A 23760-nucleotide genomic window follows, 5' to 3' on the forward strand; every position below is an offset into this window, starting at 1 on the left:
CTGATGATTCTTCATGGTATGGTGACCAATCAAGATGCAGGGAATAGACTTTTCTAAGCAGATGGGTCTTTAGGGAATGTTTAGAGGGAAGGGGAGTGATGCAGGGAGTTGTAGAGACAGGCTTAAATAATTAGGAATAATAGGAGAAGGAAGGACAGAAGAGCATATGGGAGGTGGTTGATATTTGAAATTAGAGATGAGGGAGGAGCCTTGAATACTGCCCAATAAATGCTGCTTATGGGGTTGGAGCAAAATCTGTCTCCACTTGCAGGGGGCATTACAGGGTTTTTTTTTTAAAGGGATTGTTCGCCTTTAAATTAACTTTTAGTATGATGTAGAGAGTGATATTCTGAGACAGTTTGCAACTGGTTTTAATTTTTTTTTCTGTTATTTAGCTTTTTATTCAGCAGCTCTCCAGTTTGCAACTTCAGCAATCTGGTTGTTGGGGTCCAAGTTACCCTAGTAACCATGCATTGATTTGAGTTAGAGACTGGAATATGAATAGGAGAGGCCTGAATAGAAAGATCATTAATGAAAAATAGCAATAACAATACATTTGTAGTCTAGGGGCAGAGACACGCGGGGAGATTAGTTGCCCGACGACAAATGGCCTCTTCTTCGGGCGACTAATCTCCCCGAACTGCCTTCCCGCTGGCTAGAATCTAAAGCTCTGGTGGGATGGCACTCCGAGTGCTTCGTTTTCCGAAGCTTCCCGAACTTGGCTCACAAGGAAACTTCGGGCGACTGTAAAACGAAACGCTCCGAGTTCCATCCTGCCGGCGATTTAGATTCTAGCCGGCTGAAAGGCAGTTCAGGGAGATGAGACGCGCAAAGAAGAGACAATTTGTCGCTGGGTGACTAAATCTCCCCCCAATCTCCTCGTGTGTCTCTGCCTTAAAAGAGCATTTGGTTTTATAGATGGAGTCAGTGACCCCCCCCCCCAATTTGAAAAGTTTGAAAGAGTAAAAAGAAGGTGGCAGTTAAAAAAAAAAATAAAAAAAATAATGAAGACCAATTAAGAAAAGTTGCTTAGAACTGACCATTCTTTAACATACTAAACGTTAACTTTAAAGGTGAACCACCCCTTTAAGTGAGGAGGCCCGTGAGTGACGGAGGGTGGAGGTGACAATGGGGCAGTTAAATGTAACAAACAAGTATTGGCCGAATGATTGATACACCGATATATTCCTTTATTACTACTCATTATATTAACGAAGAGCAGGTCTGACCATTCAAGGAGGTGAAAGCTGAACATCCACTGCCTGAAAGAAGGTTCTGATATGGAGCAAAGGTGAGGGGCAGTTGATACATTTGAAAACTGGTCCAGAGACACAAGACTCTTCCTGATCTGATCAAACAGCATCAATAAACCCCCCATTCTTATACAACACCTGCTTTATCTCCCCCAGACTTAGAGATGGTACACTAGTCCCTTTTTTTGAGGCCGAGGCAAGAAATACTAGATTCTCAAATTAGATCTTTTTTTTTAATATCTATCTTGCCCTGTAGCACACTATTAAAAGAACATTGAATCCTTGCGTTCTCAGTTTGTACCATCAGATGGCAGTTTAAGACTTTAAGCAGATGTAGAATACTTTAAAACTGCTTAACTGGCTCTCAGCTCAACTGTCATCTGTGTATAACCCATGATCATCCACATTATTTTTTTATATAGTGCCAGCAAGTTATGCAGCCTCTTCCTTCTCTGTAGTATTTGTACTCATGGGCAAGTGATCGGCAGTAAATAAGCCCTCACCCATATTACACCCTATTGTCACCCTGCTATAGTTCCAGGGGTACCCAGGGCATAAATAAACACACCCCTAAATCTCCCCCTAACTGGCCTTCAGGCTGGGCCCCCTTAGCTCATAACAAGGTTACAGATATATAGAAACATTGGGGTAACAGTCACCCTGCTATAGTTCCAGGGGTAGCCAGGGTACAAATAAACACTCACCCCAAATCTCCCCCTAACTGGCCTTCAGACTGGGCCCCCTTAGCTCATAACAAGGTTACAAATATATAGAAACATTGGGTAACAGTCACCCTGCTATAGTTCCAGGGGTACCCAGGGCACAAATAAGCACTGGCTAAAAGATAAATAATTTATTAAGGAAGTAGATAATTTCATTCTAATTGGCATTAAGCTAACCAACCCCTGGAGATTAGACCACCCAAGTTAGGGTTTTCACGCGGTACCGAATATGATTTATTAAAAAGTACAAGGAACAAAACGAATACCAGAAGTTTATTAATTTTTGCTGAGCTGCTGCAAATAGAAACCAGAGTTTGGTTTAAAGGGATAGAGAACAACAGCGCTTATAACCCAGATGCATGTATCCACAGAATTTATTTTCCCTGGACATACTCCATAGCAGCATATTCAGCGGGATAGGCCCATCCCCTGCCCCATCAAAAGGATCCTCCCCAAAGCTATAAAAGCCACACCCAACACCTCTATTGTGTCTTCTTCCCCTGCTCAAGTGGAAGAATTAGGAGACCAGAAATGGCACCTAGAAACTGAGGTTTTTGATGGAGGAGATCTTTTCTGTGTATATTACCTAGTATCCTGGGATCTTCAATGCTGTTAGAAAAGGTAGGACAATGCTGTTACAGTATACTTGAGCCCATGTGCCTCGATGGTGCTTGTCCCCATCTATGTGCCTTCCCAACTTGCTTAAAAATGTCCGGCGGTTGTGTGTGGCCCTGCACAGTTTTGGTGATGGTGGTGGATGGTTAGCAGTCCTTCGTAAAGTATTTAGTTGGTGACCTGAGTGTGGTGGTCTCCATGCTGGGGAATATTTAAATGGAGCCAGAGTTCTAAACCAACTGCCTCCCTCCCAAAGTCTTTCCTAAGGTTGTGTATTAAGAGGTATTTAAATGGGGGGGGGGGGGGGGAATGGCCCTTACACCCCACAATCATTAAACTTTGGGCTGGCACTAGGGTTGCCATTTATACGGTCTTCACCTGGACAGGCCGGTGTTTGGGAGGGCTGTCCGGGTGAAAACAGTTTGTCCAGATTTCCAAATTAGCAATTCCGGACACTGCTTTAAAATGAATTTCAAAACCCTTCCGCCAATGTCAGACACATCCAGACAATCACCCACCCCGCTCTCTGTTGTCACCAGGCCCTTACCCTGCCTGGTCTCAGACTCCGAAGAAAGTGGCTGTGGTGCACTGCAGAAAGGTACGTTTTGCCTGATTGTTGCATACCTGGGCAACTTCAGCTGAATGTACTAGGGATTTAGCTATGGCTCTGGTGCTTCCCCTCAAATTACAGGGTGTGAACCAGTCCTGTGTTATTGATACTTACAGACATGCTGGGTAATGCTTTGAACCTTTCAGGATGGGGTTATAGCAGTTAGTGCAGAGTTCTGTAACAAACACAAAGAATTTACTAATTGAATTTGCTAATTGGTTGCACACCTGAATAACCTAACTTGCTAATTGAATGCACACCCAAGTAACCTCACTAAGAACTTACTAATTGGTTGCACACCCGAGTAACCTCACTAAGCACATGCTAATTGGCTACACACCTTAGTAACCTTGGCTGCACACCTGAGTAACCTCAGTGATCAGTTACGCTCTACCTGAGCTTTCCAGCGAATTGCTCCTGACCTGTGCCCTAACCACACCCACTATATTGTGGGTATTCCATGGGTACCTGACCCAATGCATGACTCTACACAGAATCCTTTCACTTGCTATGAAGGGTGTTTAAATCAGTCAGGAGAGTGCTTTAGACTTAACTCTGAGAAGTGCCTAATAAGATGCATACCTGAGTGAATGCTGTATATACATCATTAAATAGGCGTATACATTCTACCTGGACTTTCCAGAGCTCGAGAATGGCACCATTACTGGGTCATGGCTATTGGAGCCAGATTGCTTTTGCTACATTGAGCCTGAAATTGTTCCTGCGACTGGTTAGTAGCCTACCTGGCTGTATCAGTTTACTAGGCAACATAGAGTTGTAGTAGTGAACTTTCTGGCTAATTGGATGAGTAACCTCAGGTGAATATAATCATGTGATCAGATAGAGGCGTGCTTAAACCTTCGCTTTGCAGATTATAGCACCAGTGGGTAAGTTCTGTTTTTTTTTTTTTACTCTTTTTGTTAGAAGTAATCCTCCTTTAGGGGTCTTTTTCCAGTTTTCTTGGGTGGGTCAAGTACCTGTTGGGTTAAGTATTATAGTTCTGTATTCTGATAAAAGGGCGGTTCACTTTAAGTTAACTTTAAGTAAGTTATAGAATGTTTGTTTAATTCTGAACAACTGGTCATTTTTTCATTTTATAGTTTTTAAATTGTTTGCCTCCTCCTTCTGACTCTTTCCAGTTTTCAAATGGGGGTCACTGACCCCATCTAAAAACAAACAAATGCTCCGTAAGGCTATTGTTGTTGCTACTTTTTATTCCACATCTTTCTATTCAGGCCTCTCCTAGTTATATTTCACTCTATCATTCAAATCAATGCATGGTTGCCAAGGTCAGTTGGACAGTAGCAACCAGATGGCTGACATTGCAAAACTGGAGAGCTGCTGAATAAAAAGCTTAACTCAAACCACAAATAATAAAAAATGAAAATAAATTGTAAATGATCTAAGGATATTCTCTACATCAAAATGTATTACAATGTGTTAGGGACCGATTTACTAAGCTCGAGTGAATAATTAGAATGCAAAAATATTATAATTTTGAAGTATTTTTTTGGGTACTTCGACCATCAAATTGGTCAAATTCGATTGAACCGAATGATTCGAAGTAAAAATCGTTTGACTATTCGATAATCAAAGTACTCTCTCTTTAAAAAATACTTCGACTTCATACTTCAACACATTAAAGCTACCGAAGTGCAATGTTAGCCTATGGGGAGCACTTTTCTAATTTTTTTTTTTTTTTTATCGAATAAAAATCGATCGATCGCTTAAAATCGTTCGATTCGAAGGATTTTATCGTTCGATTGAACTATTTTTATTCGATGGTCGAAGCTTTTGCGCTTCAAATTCGAAGGATTTTACTTTGAGGGTCGAATTTTTGGGTTTTTTAACACTCGAAATTCGACCCTTGATAAATCTGCCCCTTACTGTGTATTTATCAATTCAGGCTTTGTATATGCTATGCTATTGTCAGTTTTAAATGTTACCATATTATGCTCTGTTTCTCTGTAAATACTCATCAGGGGATTCGATTTTTTATATTATATTCTGTACTGATTTTGGAACCCTGTAATATGCATGCTTAAAGAACTAAACCCCCCCACCCATAATAAGTCCCCATCTAATAGGCCCCGTTGGCCTCCTCCCCACATAGCCCACTACTTTAAAAAAAAAAAGTGTTGCAGAAAGTCGCACAGACCTCTAGCGCAATGAAGCTCACAGGTACCACCTTCAGTATCTTCAGATCCTCTTCATCCCTTCGGCTCTCTAGGGAGCTTCCCGGCGCATGCGCGGTAGACGTGAACACCAAACTGGCTCCAACTGCGCATGCGATAAAGCTTAGTGTTAGCAGTTCTTTAGCGAATGTATCCAAAGATATTGCAGGTGGTGCCTGCGAGCTCCGCTGCACTACTCTGCATGTAGAGGTTTGCGACTTTCTGCAACACTTTATTTTTTGGGGCTATGCGGGGAGGGGGCCAATTGAGGCTATTAGATGGGGGCTTTCTATAGGAGGGGGTTTAGTTCTCCTTTAAGCCTACATATTACAGGGTTCCAGAGACTCTTAGGGGTAGGGTTTAGTTCTCCTTTAAAAGGGTTGTTCACCTTTAATTTAACTTGAGTTATTTTTATTATTACGTAGAGTGGTATTCTGAGACTATTTGCAATTGGTTTTGATGGAAATATGAATAGGAGAGGAATGTTGCTGTACTGGGCAATGCTTGCTGCTATATTCAGCAGTTCGAAATCTGTGCTATTCCTATGCCTAAAGCTGCGGCAGAATTAGTGTTTCACTGTCCTGTTGTTGGTATGCTCTATATGCTCTTACCAGTTCAGTAGAATTCTAAGGCCAGGCGGTATATATGTGTCCAGGCCCATGACAACTGTGCCCTGCCTCTGCCTGGCAAACACACTGCTAAAAGTCTCCTGCAGGAATTTAATATGAAAGGAGAGAAGGCAGTCAAAGTCAGCAGAAAACCCTAAAACTGAAGAGCTGCAGGGAACAGATTCGCCAGTGCTTTGAATTTCCCTTCCCATTTGGACCTGCTGGTAAGTATATTCTTCTCAACTTTGCACATAAGAGAGAATGCTGGTAACCACAATGACTTGGCTATTATATTATTTCTTCTACTTGCTGTGGTTTATTATTTCCTCTGCCTGTCAGATCTGTCTGGGGTTTTTATATTTGTAATTGCCACTGTCATACTGCTATGTTCAATGGGGGTATTTATACATGGAATTGTCATCCTGCTATGTGTTCTGGGGTATTACACATGGAAGTGCCATCTTGCTATTTGTTCTATGCATATTTATATGTTGAATTGCATCGTGTCATCCTGCTGTGTGTTCTGGGGGTATTTATTCATGGAATTACTACTGTCATCCGCTCCGTTGCTATTATACATGGAAGTGTCACTGTCATTTGATGTGTTCTGGGGGTATTTGTACATGGAATTGCCGCTGTGCTACTATGAGGTGGGGGCTGTTTGGGACTCTGTTGAAATGACAAGGCCTATTTTGAAGTCCAAACATGCGGTCTGTATTTATACATGTATTTGTAACTGTCATCCTGCTATGGGTTCTGGGAATTATACATGAAAGTGCCACTATGCCATCCTGCTATGAGTGAAAAGAGTATTCTATATAAATTTGCCACTATACCATGCTGGTATGCGTTTGAGGGGCATTTCTACATGTAATTGTCACTGTGTCATTCTGCTATGTGTTCTGGGGGTTTTATACATGGCATTGTATCATCCAGGACCAGACTGGATATCTGAGAATTCTGGCTAATGCCAAAGGGGCTACTGTAAATTTCCATAGACATGACTAATTATTAGCCCTGTGAGGGGCTGTTTGGGCTTCTGTGTACTTGAAATGCCAAGGCCTATTTTGACTCTCAGTCCAGACCTGATGTCATTCTGTTCTAAAATCTGGAGGTAATTATACATGGAATTGCCACTGTTATCCTGCTATATGTTCTGGAGGTATTATACATCGAAGTACCACTATGCCATCTGGTTTTTTTTGATAAAGTTTTTATAAAATTTTCACTGTCATTCGGGAATGTGTTCTCAGGGTATTACATATGGAATTAAGACTGTGCCATTCTCCTATAAGCCCTGGAGGTATTATACATGCAAGTGCCGCTGTGTGTTTAAATTGTAATTGTCATGCTATAAAATCTGGGGGTATGTATACATGTAACTGTTATTACATCATCCTGCTATAAAATCTGGGAATATTATACATATAATTGCCTCTATCATTCTGCTATGTGTTCTAGGTGTATTTATAAATAAATTGCTACTGTTCTATGAGTTCTGGGGGTATTTGTAAATGTAATTATCACGGTCATCCTACTGTATGTTTTGGGGGTATTATACATAGAATTGCCACTGTTATCTGGGTGTATTTATATATTTAATTGCCCCTGTCATCCTGTTGTGTGTATTATAAATGAAATTGCCTTTTTTATCCTGCAATACAATCTGAGGGTATGTATACATAGAAGTGTCATCCTGCTGTGTTCTGTGGGTTTTATACACGGAATTGGCCACCATACCATCCTGCTATGCGTTCTGGCATTATTTATATATGGATTTGCCGCTGTATCATCCTGCTATAATGAATATTTATACATGGAATTGCCACTGTCATTCTGTGTAGCATAGCTGTTTTTATATAACTGATTCCATAATGATTTCTAATATATAAAATTGCTGTGATCTATGATTCAAAACTTAGGTTTAGGTAAATGTAGCAGAGTTTGGGACAGCTATTATACAATGTCTTTGTTCTATATATATTGCTGGGTAAACATGAGTATTGTTAGACGGGAAATATCCTTGAAATAAAGACACTGAAGATACACTGACAACTTTGAGTACCAAATAAGGGCTGGTACAAAGTTCTTTGATCAGTTAGAATTTTGTGGTTTGTGATAAAGGTTTGCTCACATTATCACCCAAGTCGGCACTTGGGTTGGGGTTTTTCCGAGAACTCTGGAATAAAAGGGAGTCTCCACTTAGCATCAGGAGCCTCACCTTGAACTCCTGAAAGAGTGGCAGGACATTTGGATCATATCTTGTTTAATGGGAACCTGAAGGCCATGAGCCAAAGGTTGTGGGGCTCCCAAATTTGTGCTGAATGAATGCAGAACTGGCTATTCTTGTAACTACAAAATAAGCTATTCAATTTTATTACGTGTGTGTGTAAGTTATTGCTCACTAACAGTTCATCAGAAGGCTTAATCATTGACCGTGTCGGACTGGCCCACCGGGATACCAGGAAAATTCCCAGTGGGCCCTTGTGCTGCTAAACATTTGGCCTCTGAGAACAAAGAGGCTAAATAGATGAAATAATAGATTATAGCATGTAAAGAAATAGACTAGGAGAATAGAGGTTGAGTGAGGAGAAGAATAATAGTACTGAGAGTGGGCCCCTTCTCTATGGTTCTTTGGTGGGCCCCTGGTCTAAGGTTTTTGGGTGGGCCCCAGGTGTCCCAGTCTGACACTGATCATTGACCATGTATATTTATTTGTTAACATTAAAAATATCAATGTATTTGGAGTAGTCTGCAGGATTAACCATTCTGCTGCTGTAAACTACAGTTAATAACTTTGCAGAAATGGTAGAATTTATAGTGCAACTCTGTAAGTATAGTAGTGGTTTGTGCAGGGCAAATGCTTTCTTGTTGAAAAACGGGGTGAATCAAACAAGCTGTATGCAGAGGTTTAGAATATTTCTCTGTCAAAAACAGGATTACAGCTGCTCTCTGCCCCCTCCCATCTCATTTAAAAGAAAAAACGAGTAGCGTCTGGAATAACTCCCTCAGTTGAACTAGACCGAGAAACACAAGATGTTAAACTGTAGTGTATGTTAATGTAAATTGTTTATGATTAAAGAAACTGATCATTTTGCATTTTTGCATACAGTTTTTAATTACAGGCATCAAAGTGTTATCTTTTTTTTTTTTTTTGTTGTGCAAGGCCTTTTAAATTTGTTAGTTTTAAAGAATTGAGGTAGTAAACCGAACCGCAATTTTCTAAAACATTTTTGTGTGTGGGCCCACATGAATGTGTTTTATGTTTTGACTTGTCTTAAATGTGACTTAAAGCAAGAGACTGGTGACTATTCTTGAAAAAATGATGGAAAACTAAAAGAGGATGAAATTGACCAAACTGATTTTAAATGCTAAGAACTGATGCTGCCTTTATGTTTTGTTTTATAGATATTTGACATGGCTGTGACGGCTGCATTGAGAAGAGTTGATTGCTAAACAAAGGAAAGCAAACAAAGATTTGGAACTGGGTTACTCGTCAGACCGGACATCAGTCCAAAAAATAAAGATCCTGGAATTCATTTAAAGGTGGACTGAAAACTTAAATGGACATTGGTTTATTACAAAAGAAAATGAAAGGGGTTCACCTATTAATACTTTTTTGTTCAGTTGGTTTCAGATAGTTCACCGGTAAGACTTTTTCCAATTTTTTTTTTTTTTTTCTAAGTGTGAATGTTTCTAATATTGAAGTGTAAGTCTAATTTTTCACCTAAAGCTGCTCTGGGAGGGGTCACCAACCTTGAAACCGGTTCTAAATCGATATGTTTCTTTTTGTCCTTGCTGAGCCGAATCCCTGGGTTTCATTAAAGGCAGTTGTTAGGTTGATACAATAGTTGCCAAAACTCCAGCGATACTGTTGAGAAATGTATCAACTAAATATTGCAAAATTGTAACCGTGCAGAATCTGCACTAGGATTACTAGTTGCCAGACTCAAACTCCAGAGATGGGAAGATTTCAATTAATACTTAAACGGTATAATAAAAAATGGTAAGCAATTGAAAAAAAATAATTTCTGGAGAACAATCTGAAAACAAAGTCTTATCAAGGAAATATAATGTACTGTTGCCCTGCAATGTTTTCTTTGGAAAAATTAAGCTGTTGTGTAGCCATGGGGCAGCCATTCAAACTGTAGAAAAGGCACAGGTTACATAGCAGATCGCAAATAAAACACCATTGTATTGGACAGGGCTTCTCTGTGCTATGTAACCTGTTTTTTTTTTTTTTATTTTCTTGGGTGGCTGCCTCCATGGCTACACAGCAGCCTATTTATATAAACAAAGTAGTTTTTATGCAAAAACACAGCTTATTAAGATTAATGATCTTGTGAAAATAATGCTAATCATAATTATGTGAACTTAGTAATGTCTGTAGACTATCGTTATGGTATAAGTAACTAGTGCATATATGTGAATAGGGTAACGGAATTTTGTAATGATGTATTAATGGAGTTGCCTGGAAGAGAGTTTGGACAACTCTATATGACTTAAGTAAAAGTAAAGAAAAGCAAATAAAATGTAAACACTGTTCTTCATTAGAATTAAGTTAGTGAGAATTGATTTGTGCCCCTATGAGTTGGAATTTTTTGCTATTACTGACAGATGGATGTTTTGGAAAAGCAGTGGCAGAATGTGTATTTGAACTAAAACTCTGCGGAAATAAACCCAGTTGCCATTGGTCTGTACGAGGATTTGCTAGAAAATGCATGACCGCTGATATAGCAAATATACTGCTTTTCAAAGAAACCCTGTTAAACTATGTGAGCTGTACAACCTAAAATGTAACTACATGGTGCTAGTATAAGTGAAGTAGAGCCAGGCACTTGCAGATTTACTGCAAAATTTTATTTCATAACATGTTTTGGGCAAAGCCCTTTAAACAAAAAAAGCACATAAAAGGCAACACTTGGAACCAGTTATTTATACAGAACTACATGGTGCGTGGAGGGGCGAGTGGAGAGGTGTTGGTGGTTGGATATAGAGATCACTGCCCTAAAGACAGGAAAACAAAAGGATTATGCATATTTGAATATAGCGAGATCCGAGACATTTAAGCTGGTGGGGCATAAGAGACGCAACGTTTTCGTGGAACATTTGTTACAGGAGGCGCATACATTTTTAAACAACTTCTGACTATTTGGGGATGGAATTCTGTGTTGCACATGCAACTATTGCGCAGGGTGTACGTTTATCTTTTAAGAATTTACCAGTCACCTGTTTAAAAGCAACTATCTTATTGGTTGCTTTAGGTTACTAAATGGGGGAATGCCTTTGATCTATTTATATTACTGGGTAAATAGTAAAGTGTTAATCATCGATACTGCAAATTAATTATTACTGCTAATACAAAATCTAAAGTTTTTTTTTTTTTTTAAAAAATGTAACCTCGTTGGCAGGATTAAGCCTTCTGATTCTGTGAAGTGCAATAATAACTTTGCAGAAATTGTTGAAATTGTAAAATTGATAGTGCTACGCTGTAAATTAATATTACATCCCTAATGATTACATCCTGCTATAAAACCTGTGGGTATTAAACATGGTATTGTCGCTGTCATCCTGCTGTGTGTTCTAGTAATTTTATAAATTGAATTGTCACTGTCATCCTGCTATGACTTTAAGGGGTATTTATACATGTAATTGTCACTGCATCATCCTGCAATAAGTTCTATGGGTATTTATACATCCTACTGTAAAATCTGGGGGTATTTAAACCCTGCTATGAGTTTGGTTTTTTTTATACATGGAACTGACACTGTCATGCTGCTATGTGTTCTGGGGGTATTATACATTGCCACTATGTAATCCAGACCCAGCCTGGCATACTGTTGATTCTGGCACATGCCCGAGGGACTGCTGTAAATTACCAAAGACAGTCACTATTTATTGGGGCTGTTTGGGCCTCTGTGTACTTGAAATGCCAAGGCCTAGTTAGACTTCCAGTCCAGATCGGATGTCATCCTGTTGTAAGTTCTGGGGGTATTATACATGGAAGTGCCACTGTCATCCTGCTGTGTGTGGGGTTATTAAAATGGAATTAAAATTATTAGACTGTCCTCATGTTCTAAAATCTGGGGTATTTATATGTGGAATTACAACGATCATGCTGCTATAAAATCTGTGTATGTGTATATATATATATATATATATATATATATATATATATATATATATATTTGCCACTGTCATCCTGCAAAAAAAATCTGTGGGTTTGCCACGGTCCTATTGCTCTGTGTTCTGGGGAATGTATACATGGAATAGCCACTGTCACTGCTATGAAATCTGGGGGAATTAAAACATGGAATTGCCACTGTTATCCTGCAGTGTGTGTTCTGGGGGTATTTATACATAGAATTGCTACTGTCACCCTGCTCTGCATTCTGGGGTGTTAGAAATGCAATTGCCACTATTATCCTGATATAACATCTGGGGGTGTTTATACATGCAAATGCCACTGTCATCCTGCTATGATTTCTAGGGATATTTATACATTTAATTGTCACTGAATCATCCTGCTGTGTGGACTGGGGTGTTTATACATGGAATTTCCACTGTCATTCTGCTATTACATCTTGGGGCCATTTATACATGCAAATACCACTGTCACCCTGCTATGATTTCTATGGGTATTTATAAATGTAATTGTCACTGCATCATCCTGCTGTGTGTTTTGGGAGTATTATTAATGAAATTACCACGGTCATCCTGCTATGTGTTCTGTAGGTATCATATGTGAAAGTACCACTCTGTGTTCTGCGGGTATATATACATGCCATTGTCATGGTCATCCTGCTATACAATCTGGGGGTATTTATATATTGAGTTGAAACTGTCATCCTGTCGTGTGCTCAGGGGGAAGTGTATAAATGGAATTGCTACTGTCATCCTGCTGAGTTTTAGGGGTATTTATACATGTAAGTCGGTCATCCTGCAATAAAATCTGGGTAAATTTATACATGGAATTGCCACTGTGTTGTCCTGCTATGTGTTCTGGGGTTATAAGAAATGGAATTGCCACTGTTATCCTGCTATAAAATCTGGGGGTATTTATACATGGAATTTCCACTGTGTAGTTCTGCTATAAAATCTGGGGGTATTTATACATGGGATTGCCACTGTCATCCTGCTACTTATTGTTGGGATATTATAAATACAATTGCCACTGTTATTCTGCTATGTGTTCTGGGAGTATTATATATGGAATTGAAACTGCATCAGCTAGGTAATCTATGAATTCTGGCAAATACTAGAGGGGCTGCAGTAAATTTGTTCCACGGATATTATACATCGAAGTGCCACCATGTCATCCTATGTGTTCTGGGGGGGTTAATACATTGAATCATTACTGTCACCCTACTATAATTTCTATGGGTATTTATACATGGAATTGCCGCTGTCATACTACTATAAAATCTGGGGGTATTTAAAACATGGAATTCCACTGTCATCCTGCTATGATTTATAGGGGGTATTTATACATGGAATTGCAACTGTGCCATCCTGCTGTATGTTCGGGGGATATTGTGCATGGATTTTCCACTGTCCTCCTGCTAGGTGTTCTAGGGTTATTTATATATTTAATGGTCGCTGTAATCCTGCTATAACATCTGGGGGTATTTATGCATGTAATTGCATACAAGCCTGGTATGTGTTCAGGGTTATTTATAAATGGGATTGCCACTGGCATCCTGCTGTGTGTTCTGGGGTATTACACATGGAATTATGACTTGTCATCCTGTTGTAAAATTTGTGAATATTTATACATGGAATTGCCTTGGTCATCCTCCTGTGTGTTCAGGGGATATTAATGGTTTTGCCACTGTATCATGGTGCCATACAATTGGAGTATTTATACATGGCATTGTCACTGTCTCATCCTGCTATAAAATCTGGGGGTATTGTACATGGAATTGCCCTCGTCATCCTGGTATGTGTTCTGGGGGTATTTATATATGGAATCACCACTGTCATCCTATTATCAAATTTGGGAGTATTTATATATTTAACTGCCACTGTGTCATCCTATGATGTTTTATGGGGTATTTATATATGGAATTACCACTGCATCATCTGCTATAAAATCTGAGGGTATTTAATATTTTGGGGGTATTTTACATGGAATTGCCACTGTGTCATTCTGGTATATGTTCTGGGGGAATTTATATATGGAATATATGGGGTATTATCCATAGAATTGCTACTGTAATTCTGCTCTAAAATGGAGGATATTTTTACATGGAATTGCAACTGTCACCATGCTGTAAAAATTGGGGGTGCATGTAGCAGACTTTGGGACATTGATTTTGTCCAATATTTAACGTACAATACATTCTATGTGTATTGTATAGTTAACACAGGTTGTTACCCAGCAAATATCCTTGGAATAAATAGACAAACACTATTTATATAACTTCTTTGCTTAACAAAACAGGTTTGATACCAAGTTCTTTAACCATTTCGAATTTTATGACTAAGGATTGCACAAACTATTGCACTTGGGTTTTGCATTTTCTAAGAACTCTGGGATAAAAGGGAGCCTCCACTCTGCATCAGGAGCCTCGCTTCAAACTCCTTAAAGAGTGCCAGGATATTTGGATCATCTCTTATTTATTGGGAACCTGAAAGTCATGCACCAAAGGTTGTGGGGCTCCCCAATTTGTGATGAAATACAGAACTGGCTATTCTTGTAACTGCAACCATAAGTGAATCCATTTAATTCTAATACTTGTGTGTAAGTTATTGCTCACTAACCGTTAATCAGAAGGCTTAATCAGTGATCCTGTATATTTTATTAATATTTAACATTAATACACCCATATTAATAGGGTTCACCCCTTTATTACATTTGGCATCGTTGGAGGGATTAACCATTCTGATGCTGTGAATTGCAATAATAACTTTGCAGAAATTGTAGAATGTATCATGCAACTCTGTATGGAAGTGTATTGGCTTGTGTGCAAACATACAATTGAAAAAGCGCAAAAAAAATAAAGTTCTGCCGGTTAAACAGTTGGAGGGGTAAATCAAATAAGCACTCTTCCCGTGTGGGCTAGATCCAGATCCTGGACCCACATTGCTCAGGGCTTAAGGTATCGGCAACTCTCAGGTGACTCAACCCAATTATCTGTTGCTGAATTTTGATTTATCTGTGTTCCAATTAGCAGAATCCTCGGCACAAGTGTGTTGGTTGTGATTTCAGGCACTCTAGAAGGAGACCGTCCAAGAGAGACAGTTGAGCATGAGCTGCAGGGAGTTAAAGATAAAAATGTGTGGTGGAGTTAAACAAATAGTGCATTTGTTAGTGAGTGCTCTTGTAGAAGAGGGGGTTTAGACTGATGGTCAAGGGGAGACTCTGCAAATCTTAGAAATTATAACACCAAGGGGGGTATTTATCAAGGGTCGAATTTCTAGGGGTTAAAACCCTCTAATTGGAACATTATATTGAAATCCTTCGAATTCGAATATTGAATTTGAAGGATTTAGCACTAAAATGATCGATCGAATAAATAGTTTAAAAAAAAAAAAAAAAAAATTAAATCAAACAATTCAAAACTATTTTCAGAGATCGATGGATTTTTATTCGATGCCAAAAACGTAGAAAATGCTTGTAGAAGGTCACCATAGGTGTATAATGCAATTTGGTAGGTTCAACGTGGCAAAGTATTGAATTCGAAGGATTTTTAAAGAGACAATACTTCAACTATAGAATGGTCGGACGATTTTTTTGTTCGAATCGAAGTCCACTTCGATGGTCGAAGTGACCAAAAATTTACTTTGAAATGCAAACTTTTTGAAATTCAAATATTCACCCGAGGCTTAGTAAATCTGCCCCCAATTGTACAAATGAGCAGGTACTGTTACTTATTTTATAGAAAATACAGTCAGCAGAACACTAAACAGTCAACAAGTTCATCTGCTGCAGATAAGTCAGTGATAGAACTAATGAAGCAGAAGAATTGCTAGACCATAGTTCAATTCTAATTGTACAAGAAAAAGTCTGAGAGAACAGCTGTATGCAGAGAGTAGTAGAAAGTGTCAAAACAGGATTACATCTGTGTAAACTGAGCCCTTCTCAGTTTAAAAGAAAACTAAGAGGGAGTGATTGCAGACTAGACAGAAAAATTAGATGTTACATTGCAATTTGTTAATGCACTTTGTAAGTTTCTTTGTTTCAGGATAAGGGAATGTGATCAGTTTGTTAATAAGGTTATTTACAGACATCAAGGGTATTTTTGTGTATGGCCTTTAAGACGTGTAGCTTGTGTTTAACTGTGGTAGAACATCCAACAATGAAGCTTGCAGGTTTGTTTTGTGTGTGTGTGGGCCCACATGAATGTGTTTTGTCTCGAGTGACTGGCCACTATTCTTGATAAAATAATAGAAAACTAAGTTGATAACATTGACAAACAGATCTCAAAAGCTAAGAACTGATGCTGCCTTTATGTTTTGTTTTATAGATGTTCAACATGGCTGTGACTGTGGCATTAACTGAGATGAGTTGCCAAACAATGGAGAGCAAACAAAGATTTGGACCGAGCATCAGTCCAAAGAAAAAAGATCCTGGAATTCCCATAATGGGTACTGAAAACTTAATGGCATTGGTTTATTATATAAAAAAAAGTTAAAGGCACAGTAACACCAAAAACTAAAAGTGTATCAATGTTTAGCATACAATGGTAAAAGCTGTGTTGTTTCAGAAAGACTACTATACTATAGTATAAATAAGCTGCAGTGTAGTCACGTGGCAGCCATTCAAGCTGGAAAAAGGCAGTTACATAGCACATAAATAAAACACCATTGTATTGGACAGGGCATGTATAACAAATAAAACACCATTGTATTGGACAGGGCATATTATCTGCTATGTATCCTGTACCTCTCTCTATCTTTTAATGTCTGCCTCAATGACTACACAAGCATATTTATATAAACTATAAGTCTTTTTGAAGCAAACACACCGCTTTTACCAGTGCATGCTAACCGTATATTAATGACGTTAAAGGAGAAAAAGGCATTTTTTACTTGTGGGGTTCCAAAAGTTAGGAACCCCAAGTGATTGTATTTACTTATCTAACACCTCGGGCTGCTGCTCCAATCAGCAGAAAACTGCACCACAGAGCGATCCTCTTCCTGCTTCTTTACTCTTCAAATTTCCCAGGAAAGATTTGTGCGCAGTAGAATAAAATGGCTGGATTTTTCATTGAAGTTCTGCTTTTTGCTCTACTGCACATGCGCAGCTGCGAGATAAAAGAAGCAGGACCACTATTGCTCCATGGTGCTCGCTGGAATAAGCCCAAACTGGTGCAGTTTTCTGATAATAGGATTACCAGCCCGGGGTATCGAGTGAGTAAATATAATCACTTGGGGGGTGCCTAACTCTTGGCACCCCCATGTATAACATGCATTTTAATCTCTTTTAAATGTATAATTCTTTAGTGTTACTGTTCCTTTAAAATCAATGTGGACTTTATAACTGAATATTTGGTTTTTATTTAACTGGTTTTACAGACTGAAGTTTGCATGCAAACATAATTATATTTTGTACTATGACTTATGGATTTTCACATGAGGAGGCCCATTTACTAAGGGTCGAATATCGAGGGTTAATTAACCCTCGATATTCGACCATCGAAGTAAAATCCTTAGACTTCGAATATCGAAGTCTAAGGATTTACCGAAATTACTTCGATCGAAGGAAAAATCGTTTGAATGAATAAATCCTTAGAATCGAAGGATTTTAATCCATCGATTGAACGATTTTCCTTCGATCAAATAAAGCTTAGCAAGCTTATGGGGAAGGTCCCCATAGGCTAACATTGGTGCTCGGTAGGTTTAAAGTGCCGAAGTAGGTAGAAGTTTTTAAAGAGACAGTACTTCGACTATCGAATAATCAAACCATTTTTAGTTTGAATCGTTTGATTCTGAGTCGAAGGTCGAAGTAGCCTATTCGATGGTCAAAGTACCCAAAAAAACCTGCAAAATTCAAAGTTTTTTCAGTTCGAATCCTTCAGTCGAGCTTAGTAAATGTGCCTTGAGTCGTTAAGTGCTAGGGAGTTCGAGCACAGGCAACACAATGGAGCACTGTGTGTGTGTGTGTGTGTGTTATATGGTAGATAATATTGTGCAATATTAACCTGCAGTATAAGGTCTCTTGGAGAACCTATAACATCAGTATATAAAATTTCCTGGTAGAACAGAAAAAAAATAACTAGTGTTATTTATAAATATTGGTGATCTTGAGAAAATAATGCTAATCATAATGGCTATGTTAATGTAACAATGTCTGCAGACTAGCATTATAGAATAATTAACTAGTGTATATATGTGAATAACAGAATTTTGTAATGTGATACTAATGGGGTTGTCTGGAAGGGAGTTTGAACAAACTCTTATTACGAAAGTAAAAGACCATAAAGAACAGCAAATAAAATTCTGATGAAGGACGCATTTATAGGGAGTCACAGTTCAGACTTGATAGTATGAATGAAGTAAAAGAAACCATAAAGAAAAAGCAAATGGAATGTAAATACCAAGTTCTTTATCGGAATTATAAGAAGTTCTAGTTAGAATTGATAGTATCATCCCATGTGATTTGAAGGCACTGGGTGATTTGTGGCCTTATGGATTGGAATTTTTCTAGTACATGGATGTATTGTAAAAGGCATTGATAGAAATTAACTCGGTTACCATTGGTCTTCAAAAAGGGTGTTCTATATGTGAAATTGCCACTGTCCTCCTGCTATAAAATCTGGGGGTATTATACATTGAATTGCCACTGTTATCTATCCTGCTGAGTGTTCTGGGGTATTATCTATGGAACAGTCGTCCCACTATTAAATATGGGGGTATTGTACATATTACCTGTGTCATCCTGCAAAATAATCGGCGGGAATTTATACACGGAATTACCACTGTTTCATCCTGCTATAAAATCTGGGGGTATTATATATGAAATTGCCACTGTATTATCCTGCTATGTGTTCTGGGGGAATTATATATGGAATTAAGACTCTCATCCTGTTCTAAAATCTGTTGGTATTTATACATGGAATTGCCATGTCATCTGCTGTGTGTGTTCTGGGAATATTTATTATTATTGTCACCTAAGCACACAGTGAGGGGTTGGTAATAGAATCATCAAAAAGTGTGGTGAAAACGATGAATAAAAATGCACCTTAGAAAAGAGGCCGAAAGAAATGGTGCATTGGAGCACTGGTGAGAGGCAGACTCACGTGAAAATATTTTCAGGATTATAAAACCAATTGTGACTAGAAAACAAGTCACACAAAGTATCTGCTGACAAGTATCAGGAATTTGTTTTTACAGAAAATATTCAAGTTCATCTGCTGCAGATTAGACAGTGATAGAACTAATGAAGCAGAAGAATTGCTAGACCATAGTTTAATTCTTATTGTACAAGCTATATAGCATTTTTATGAAGAACATGTTTGGTGAGAGAACAGCTGGATGCAGAGTTGTAGAAGGTGTATCTATTTTTTTTTTTTTTTTTTTAAAAAGATAAACAGGATTACAGCTACTTTCTACTCCCTCCCTTCTCAGTCTAAAAGAAAAACCGAGAGAGAGAAGTTCAACTGAAGGAGTGATTCCAGACAGAGAAACAAAAAACATTAAATTGTAGTGTATGTAATTTTTTTTTTTCTGTTTCAGGTTTTTTTTTTTTTTTTGATCCACTTTTTCTAGCACATTTTTGTTTTGAGAGTGTGTGTGTGGGCCCACATGAATGTGTTGTTTGTTTTGTCTTGTCTTTAATGTGACTTAAAAGCAAGAGACTGGTGACTATTATGGAAAAAATTATAGAAAGCTAACAGTTAATGAAATTGACAAAACAGATCTTAAATGCCAAGAACTGATGCTGCTTTTATGGTTTTTTTTTTTTTATAGATGTTTAACATGAGTTTGACAGTGCCATTAACTGAGATGAGTTGATTGCCAAACAATGGAGAGCAAATAAAGATTTGGACCGGACATCAGTCCAATGAATAAGAGATCCTGGAATTCAATCAAAGGTAGACTAAAAACTTAGATGGATGTTGGTTTATTGTATAAGTTGAACAGTAAACCCAAAAACTAAGTGTATCAAAGTAATTCAAATATAATGTACTACTGCACTGGAAAAAAGTATGTTAGCTTTATAAAGACTATATAGATTTTATATAAAGCACAGTGTAACCATGGGGGCAGCCATTCAAAATGAGGAAAGGGCACAGGTTAGGATGGTGGCACAAGGGGAGATAAGTCACCAAGCGACAAATCTTCAATACTGCGGATGACTAATCTCCCTGAAATGCCTTCCCACCGGCAAGAATTCAAATTGTCTGCACGGTAGCATACGTGTAGTGATGGGCGAATAAATTGGCCTGGCATGAATTTGCGGAGAATTTCCATGTTTTGGTGCCGGCAAATTTGAGAAAATTCTGGATATGCGTCCGAAAAACACTATCTGGATGCCCATTGACTAACGCCAGCGTCAAAATCTACGCAAGCTACGTGAGGCCAGCACCCTTACATAGCAGATAAAACACCATTGTATTGGATAGGGCTGTACTATGTAACCTGAGCCTTTCCTTTTTTTTCCCCCCTCAGCTTGGATGGTTGCCCGATGGCTACACAGCCACTTTATATAAAATAAAGTAGTCTTTCTGAAGCAAACACACAGCTTATTAATATAAATGATCTTGAGGGGAAAAACATAATTATGTGAACTTAATGTCGGAAGACTATCATTATGGTATTAGCAATTAGTACATATGTGAATATGGTAACAACATTTTGGAGTTAGAATGATAGTATCATCCCTAGTGATTTGAAGGCTCTGGGAGATTTGTGCCCCTATGAGTTGGAATTTGTGGCTATTACTGACGGATGGATGTTTTGGAAAAGCAGTGGCAGAATGTGTATTTGGACTAAAATTCTGCTGAAATGAATCCAGTTGCCATTGGTCTGTAAGAAGTAGGGACGCACCGAATCCACTATTCTGGATTTGGCTGAACCCCCGAATCCTTTGTGAAAGATTTGGCCGAATACCGAACCCTAATTTGCATTTGCAAATAAATTTTTACTTCTTTGTTTTGTGATGAAAAACATGATTTCTAAGGATTCGGATTAGATTCGGCCGAATCCTGTTGAAAATGGCCAAATACCAAACCGAATCCTGGATTCGGTGCATCCCTAGTAAGAAGGGGGTTTGCTAGTTAATGCATGGGAGCTAATATAGTAAACATATTATATATATATTAAACTATTTAAACTACAATGTAACTACAATGTTTTGAGCAGCTGATAACCCAACAAAAACACAGAGCAAGAGGGTAACCTGTACATGTTTGGCCAAGATATTTATCTATAAATGGACATAGATTATTTTCACTGGATGGGCATCATTATAGAATTATTTTATGACTTGGGATGTAGGTGAGATTTGTTTAATCTTCTGTGAAATGTACTGTCCTTTAATCTGCATTACAGTTACTAACTTCAGTACATAGATTGTTTATCTGTTTGGGGTAGTGGGAATGTAAATATTTAGGGCATGTATGAGATCTTATTAGACCGGTTTCTGACTTAGATTGTTGGTTATTATCAAATCAGTATTTTTTGTAAATAAAGGGGTGGAATGCAGCAGTGGTTTTCATAATTAATTTTATAATGATGTAAATAGTAAAGGCTTACTTCATTGATCCAGCATATTTTAATAAACAATTTAATAGAGTTCACCCCTTCCTTAAATTTGGCCTAGTTAGCAGGATTAACCTTTCTGATGCTGTGAAATGCAGTATTAACCTTGCAGAAATTGTAGAATTTATCATTTTATTCAATATAAATTAATAAAGGAATAAATCCAATGATCCCAAACACACAGCCAAGGAAACTCTCAATTGGTTTCAGAGAGCGGAAATAAAGCTGCTAGAATGGCCCAGATAATCACCCGACTTGAATCCAAGTGAAATCCTATGAAAAGAATTAATAATCAAGAGTTTATAGAAGAGTCCACCGGAACCTTCAAGATTTGAAGACCATTTGTGCGGAAGAATGGGCCAAAATCACATCTGAGCAATGTACGAGACTAGTTTCTCCATACAGGAGACGTCTTGAATTGGTCTTTACCAACAGAGGCTTTTCTGCTAAGTAATAAATACATTTCAGTAAGCGTGTTCAATACTTGTGCCATTCCACTTTAATATACATAACTTCATTTAATTTAAGAAACCTATTTGTTTTGATTTCTTTGCATGTGTGGATTACTTGGGTTGTTACCGATACCTGGTGTAAATATCATGTCAATAGCCCCATTAGAAATATATTTACTGAGAAAAATGTTGACGTTAAATACTTTTCTTCCCCTGCTAGAAAATCTGGGGGTGTTTATATATATATATATATATATATATATATATAGATAGATATAGATATAGATAGAGATAGAGATAGAGATATATAGAATTGGCACTGCCATCCTGCAAAGGAATCTGGGGGTATTTATACATGGAATTACCACTGTCATCCTGGTGTGTGTTCTGGGGGTATTTATACATGAAATTGCCAGTGTCATCCTGCTATAAAATCTGGGAATATGTATGTATGTATATATTCATATTCCCAGATTTTATAGCAGGATGACACTGGCAATTTCATGTATAAATACCCCCAGAACACACACCAGGATGACACAGTGGTATATATGTGTATATATATGTGTGTGTGTGTGTGTGTATATATATATATATATATATATATCTATATATCTATATATCTATATATCTATATATCTATATGTGTGTGTGTGTGTAACTGCGTCATCTCACTGTATGTTCTGGGGGTATTTATATATGGAATTGCCACTGTCACTTGCCTGCAAGGAAATATGAGGTTATTTATACATTAAATTACCACTGTCATCCTGGTATGTGTTTTTGGGGTATTTATACATGAAATTCCCAGTGTCATCCTGCTATAAAATCTGGGAGTATTTATATATGTAACTGCGTCATCTCACTGTATGTTCTGGGGGTATTTATATCGGGGGGTATTTATACATGGAATTGCCACTGTCACTTGCCTGCAAGGAAATATGAATGGATTTATACATTAAATTACTACTGTCATTATGGTATGTGTTCTGGGGGTATTTATACATAGAATTGCCACTGTCCTCCTGCTATAAAGTCTGGGGCTATTGTACATGGATTTAACATTGTCATCCTGGTATGTGTTCTGAGGGGATATTTAAAAATGGAATTGCTACTGTCATTGTGCTGTGTTCTGGGGGTATTATACATGGAATTGCCAATGTGTTATCCTGGTATGTGTTCTGGAGGGAATTTATACATGACATTGTCACAGTCATCTTGCAAAAAAAATCTGAAAGTATTATACATGGAATTACCATTGTGTAAGCTGCTTTGTATTTTGGGGGTATTTATACTTATACAGAGTATTGACATGGTTGTCCTGCTCAGGTCCGGACTGAGAATTAAAATAATCCCTGACATTTCAGGTACACAGAGGCTCACTCAGCCCACACAGAGGTCCAAACAGCCCCCACCAGCCCACTAAATACTGACTTTCTATGGCACCTTATAGCTCTGGCATTTGCCAGAACCCTCAGATTGCCAGTCTGGGCCTGGTCCTGCTATTAAATTTGGGGGCATTGTGCATGGAACTACCAATTTTTCATCCTGCTATATGTTCTGGGGGTATTTATACCAATGTCATCCTGCTATAAAATCTGGGAGTATTTATACATGC

General features: G+C 38.2%; 2 long non-coding RNA genes across 2 annotated transcripts in view; one reads left to right on the forward strand and one right to left on the reverse strand.

Annotated features, from left to right (window-relative positions):
* The first annotated feature begins 2478 nt into the window (after positions 1-2478).
* LOC108700929 overlaps positions 2479-23760 on the forward strand; it is a 35496-nt gene continuing 14214 nt past the window's right edge. Inside the window, exons 1-6 of the long non-coding RNA XR_005964131.1 lie at positions 2479-2596; positions 3130-3188; positions 9391-9630; positions 16452-16572; positions 19513-19634; positions 19897-20021. This is a non-coding gene — a long non-coding RNA (uncharacterized LOC108700929). The remainder of the gene's footprint in view (positions 2597-3129; positions 3189-9390; positions 9631-16451; positions 16573-19512; positions 19635-19896; positions 20022-23760) is intronic.
* LOC108700931 overlaps positions 15112-23760 on the reverse strand; it is a 30826-nt gene continuing 22177 nt past the window's right edge. Inside the window, exon 3 of the long non-coding RNA XR_001933075.2 lies at positions 15112-15237. This is a non-coding gene — a long non-coding RNA (uncharacterized LOC108700931). The remainder of the gene's footprint in view (positions 15238-23760) is intronic.

This window comes from Xenopus laevis, chromosome 9_10L (assembly GCF_017654675.1).
Source record: "Xenopus laevis strain J_2021 chromosome 9_10L, Xenopus_laevis_v10.1, whole genome shotgun sequence".
Taxonomy (NCBI): domain Eukaryota; kingdom Metazoa; phylum Chordata; class Amphibia; order Anura; family Pipidae; genus Xenopus; species Xenopus laevis.